This window comes from Panthera onca, chromosome C2 (genome assembly GCF_046562875.1).
Source record: "Panthera onca isolate mPanOnc1 chromosome C2, mPanOnc1 haplotype 2, whole genome shotgun sequence".
NCBI lineage: Eukaryota > Metazoa > Chordata > Mammalia > Carnivora > Felidae > Panthera > Panthera onca.
The window spans coordinates 155,042,502-155,048,267 of NC_138347.1; the positions used below are offsets into that span (position 1 = coordinate 155,042,502).

The 5,766-nt window shown below is 39.0% G+C and overlaps 1 non-coding gene across 1 annotated transcript; it reads left to right on the forward strand.

The window, feature by feature from the left end:
- Window positions 1–4,941: 4,941 nt before the first annotated feature.
- On the forward strand, window positions 4,942–5,048 carry LOC132684462 (U6 spliceosomal RNA). Its single transcript, XR_009612674.1, has one exon. It is a non-coding gene; the product is annotated as a U6 spliceosomal RNA (small nuclear RNA).
- Window positions 5,049–5,766: the final 718 nt, after the last annotated feature.

Genomic DNA, 5,766 nt, shown 5'->3' on the forward strand with positions numbered 1-5,766 from the left:
GGAGCCTGCTTGGGGTTGTCTCTTTTTCCTTCTCTCTCCACCCCCATCCCCACTCGTGCTTACGCGCGCTCTCTCTCTCTCTCTCAAAATAAATAAATAAGCTTAAAAAAAGTCATAGCTGTCAAAAACAGAATCCAACATATAATTTAAAAATACAGAGAAAAAAAAGCCCACCCCACAACAACTACTATTTCTGAGTTCCCCACTCTCCCTTCACATAAACATAAACTATAGTTTAAAAGAGTACTTAATTATACACTGGTAACATTGCTAGAGAACTTGGCAGACGTTCTACTTTTAGAAGCACTGCACGTAGATTTATATATCACATTTTACATAATGAAGACTTTTTTCGCCACCTCTTACTAAAGCAAAGTAATAATAATGATAATAATAAGCTTCTTAAAAGAAGGATGGGGATATAGCAGGAAGGCTCAGCGGGCTGAGACAAGGAACAAGTTAAGGGTGCTGCAAGTTAAAGGGTGGGTGGTTGATACATTTCACATACAAGGTGAAAGACTTAAGATTGTGTAGCCCCAACTAGATCATGTCAATGTTCAAGGCATCCCAGATTCTCTGCGTTGTTTAGAGATAAGCACGAAATCTAAACATATGCCCGAACTGAACAGCCTTTCCTCTGGATTGCACTCATGTGGGGTTTCACATATGGCTGTGCTCCACTTCTCAATCTCCAAAATAAGGTATAATTTAGACTACTGTTTGAGTAATTGAGCACATGGGCCATGGTTCTTCTTTTTCCTGTTGTTCGGAATGAAATGATCAGAAAAGCAGAACTTCATGCTTCCTGGTTGCTATTTGGTTGCTATTTCCGAGCATGCTGACTTGCTTCAGAAAGCCTTGAGCCCTTTCGTGAGCATATGCTCGTCTGGTTAGTTCTGCCTGTATGCTTAGGTATGTGGCAAGATGGCCCCTTTACAAACCTATCTCTAATGCAAGACATAGGCAACATGGAGAATATTCCTTTGGCATTGATTTCGACACGAGTGATTCCATGCCGGTTCTGAGCCTCGGAGCCTTGAGGAAGACTGATTGTTTCTGCCTTGGTCTCTTGGAGACCCGAGCCACCTGAAAAATGTCCCATTTTTCTAGAGAGGTAATACAAAGAAGCCTTATGCTTCCATTGATAGGGAGAGGTTCTAGCTAAGATCAGCCTTGAAGACAACAGCCATATCAATGAAGCCATCTTGGGCCCTTCTGACAAATCCACCTGCCGGTGAAACAGCACTGAACGCCTCCAGTTGATACAACAGGGAGCAGAAGACTTGCTCGTCTGAGCCCTTGCCACATTCCTAACCCACACATTATGTAACTTAATGTAATTGTCCTTTGCAAGTAGTTTGTTTCACAGCAACGAATGAATGAAGCCCTTGTTAAGCAGAACTTCTCTCTTTTGTCAATAGCTAAAAACGTAGTTATTTTAGATACGGGACTTCCATCCACAATTGCATGGCTCAGGAATGAACTACAAGCTGTACATCTAGAAGGTGTTTTTGACAAAGACAGGATGAGAATTATTACTTCAATAACGTGATAATTTTGGAGATGTGCTGCGTTCAGGCCTCATCTCCTCAAGGTATCTGCTATTGAGCTGTATAAGGGAACTGGAAAGCAAGTAGATAAAAGCCATCTGAGTATGTCGTCAAAAACAACTTTTGGTGTGGTCACTTATAGATGAAACTGGCTGGAAGTAAAAGATAAGAAAGCTAATAAGGTCTTGAAGAAATTAAGTTGCCAAAGACCATTAGTTTCATCTGAAAATTCTGTTATTATTATTATCATTTTTTTTGGCAAGTCTTAGGAAAGCTCTCAGTAGGGAGTGGGCTATAGAAGGTGCAGAGGTCCCAAAGAGGACACATACCCTTATAGCCATGTTTGATATGCCCAGAAAATAAAAAATGTGGAGATCCGTTTGGCAATTTATTGCTTTTCCTCCAAAAGTTTCATTTTTCAGGAGGAGATTCTTTAAGCATCGATTAATTCGAGCTGAAGGTGTTACATATACTATGTACTTGCTGAACTGTTTAAGTATTCCAACAATAACTGATGGATTATAATGACTCATTAATTGAAAATACATTCAATTGTAGATTTTTTTCTATTTCTCGCTTTGATTCTGGTAGTTTTTGCTATATGTATGTTGAAGCTCTCTTATTAGGTATATTCACATTCAATATTAGTATATCTTCCTGGTAAACTTCCCTTTTTATCATGATAGAATATTTACTTTGGCTAATAAGCCTTATCTTAAAGAATACTTTGTCTATTATTTTTTCTTATTGTTATAATGTGTATGCCATATTCTTCTATTCTTTTGTTCTCAACTTATCATATAGACAGCATGCAGTTCAGTCTTGCCTTTTTTTAACTTTTAATTTTAATGTTTTAAGCCAGTTTCAAGCTCTCTCCCTTTAATTGGAAACTGGTCCATTTATACTTAATGAAATTATATACACATTTACATTTGTGTATTCCATCTTGGTATTGATATCTTTTAGCTGCATCCGTTGTTTGTTTCTCTTAGGAAAAGAGCTAGATTTATTTGTGTGTGTGTTTTTGATTCTGACAAGATGAGGTTTAACTTTTTACTACACCATGTCACAAACATTCTCTCATTTAACACATTTCCTCCAGTTCTATGTGAGAAACACCAACCTGTCCATCCTGCCATGTCTGTCAATGGGATGCAGCTGAGGGAAAACACTGCCACCATGAACCATCGTCCTTCACATTGTTTTGCACGTGTGTCAGGATCCTTTGCCTACACTCATAAAACCAGGTGTTAACCATACATTGTCAAAGGGATTGGCTCATTTTATCCAATGTAATATCAGGAAGTGTATCATCAAGGGCCATGCTTCATCAAGTGCAGGCAGATGACTAGAGTCTGGTACTTCTGTTAAAGAAGAAAATGTAGTTAGACATAATTTAGAATTTCTGAGGCTTTCCTCTCTTCTTGTTTCATACATCCCCCAAGGGCCAGCTCATCTTTTTCCCCGAAATTCAATTTTTCCATAAATTAACCCCTGGGTATGCTACTCTTCTGGATAATTCCCTCTCATTTGTGTCTTGCTTCTCGTTTCCACAGCCCCTCCTATCATGCAGACCATGTCTCAGCTGTGTCACCTCGGTCACATCTTGACACGCATCTCCTCTCCACTTTCCAGCCTCTGCCCCATCTGCCTCAGCATCACCCAGAACGAGAAAGAAACAGAAACTCTCAGGCACCGCCCCAGATTTACTAGCCCAGTAACTCTGTGGGTGCAGTCCGGCCATCGGTGCTCGTTTGGAATCACACTCAAGTACGAGAACCCCTGCTGGATACAAACGATGATGTCAAACCATCCCTCCCATCAACATGTTATCTTTAACACCAATGTCCTCTTTCCACTGAAGCTGCCGATTGAACAAGGGTCACACTACTACAGAGAAAATCCGGAATATTATCTTTATCTCAATTATTGCTTGTAATTTAGAAGTAAATTCAACTTTATCTTTGGATTTTTGTTATTACCAAATTGGGGGGGGGCAAACATTAGCCAAAATGAATGACTCAACATCCAAGTGTGCCCCGACATGAAAATTGACAAGAGATGATCTCCTCCAGCAGTCTGTATCTATCCGTATATCCATATATCCATGTCCTGTATATCCACAGGCCAAGTCTAGCCCCTTCCTTGTTTCCGTGAATAAAATTTTACTGCAACACAATATTAGTCAAGCTAATTATTTATTTATTTCTTTATTGGTATTATTTAATGGCTGCTTTTGCATTGCAGCAGCAGATTTGAGCAGTTGTAACAGAGACTAAATGGCCTGCAGAGCTAAAATATCTGGCCCTTTACAGAAAAAAATTTTGACCCCCGATCGACATCGTCACCAGGTATTCATTCGACATATGTTTATTAAACATTTGTTTATTAAACATATTCGACATATGTTTATTAAACATTTACACAGGCACCGTTTCAGGCACTGAACCAAGGACACAGACCTCTGCCATCATGGAACATATATTAAAATGAGGGAAGGTGGCTGCAAATAAACATCATGCCAGTAAATAATTAATAAGGCAATTTCAGAAAGTCATTTGTGCTGTGAAGAAAACCAAGTGGATAAAATGATAGAAAGTGACTGTCCAGGAGACAGCACCGTTAGGTTAGGTGTCAGGAGGCCTCCAAAGAGGTGGCATCGAGCTAAAATCTCAATGAAATGATGAAAAGATAAAAAGAAACAAGATGTACAAAGTTCATGGGAAGGAAATGACCTTGGTTTGCCTGAAAAACATAGAGAAGGCCAGCCTGGTTGGAGCAAAGTAAGTACTGGGAAGACATGGGGCCCTGGATACATGTTGGCGAGACTCCTGATCAATGACAAATTGTATTCTTTCATTTCCACCGTGTCTCATAGAAAGAAGTGTATTGATTAAAGGTTGCTTACTATTCTTTTGTGTGCTAATGATTTATGTTGGTTGCGCTGCAAGCATAAATGATTTTTACATCAACGGTGAGAAAATTAGGAACTTCTGATTAAAAATTGTAAAAAAAGGGCAAGATTAATGTCCTGTTTAGACACAAGGTTGAAATATTGCTCCTTAGTTATCTCTACCTTCATCAGGCTGTTTGAGGTGGCATCATTAAGCCAGACCTTAAAATTTTCCACTTCCTTAAACTTAGTGACATGAACAAGCACAGAACAAAAAAAAAGAAAACTAAAACTCAAAGACCATCAGTAAGCAAGCAACGGAAAGAGCCACTGACTTGAATATGAACAAGAAATAAGTTTAAGAATGCATACAAATCTCCTCTAATTTTTGTGGAAAACTGTATTGAGTGTAGGTGCATAGTGGGGAACGGTGATTTGTTGAGAAGAGGAAAGTGTTAATGAAACACTACAAATGCAAATCAAGAATCAACAACTTAGGCTTTCGCTTTGGTATCACATCTACTAAAATTAGAAAGACACAGAAAAGCTTAGCACGCTCTGGTGCAAGGACAAACATATAAATGCATGAAGTGTTCCATATTTTTAAAAAATGGGCAAAGGAGTTGCATGGAGACTTCTCCAAAAATGATATACAAATGGCCAACAAACATGTGAAAAGATGCTCAACATTAGCAATCACTAGGTAATTGCAAATTACAACCACAATCAACTATCACCTCACACCTCTTGCGTACTGTCCGTGCGAATGAAAAAAGATGCATCTCAAAAATAGCACGGAATTTTCTCAAAAAATTAAAACAGAACTACCAAATGATGTAGCAATTCCACTTCTATGATCCAGAAGAGCCGAAAGTAGGATCTAGAAGAAATATTTACACAACCACGTCCCGAGCAGCACTGTGGACAATAGCCAAGAGGTTGAGGCAATCCAAGCATCATCAGTGGATGAATGGGTACACAGTAGAATATTATCTAGCCCTAAAAAATGAACATGCATCATTTGATACATGCGTCAGTGTAGATAAACCTAGAAGACATTTTGCTAAGTGAAATAAACCAGTCACAAAAAGATAAATATTGCCTGATCTCACTTATAGGAGGTATTTAGAGTAGTCAAATTCAGAGACAGAAAGTAGAATGGTTGTTGTCCGGGGCTGGTGTGAGAGGAGAAGGGGAGTTGCTGTCTAATCGGTATAAAGTATTGATTTTGCGGAGCCAAAGGGTTTGTGAAGATGAACAGTGGTGATGGTTGCACGACAACGTGAATGTGTTTCGCCCCACTGAGCTGCCAATTTAGAAACA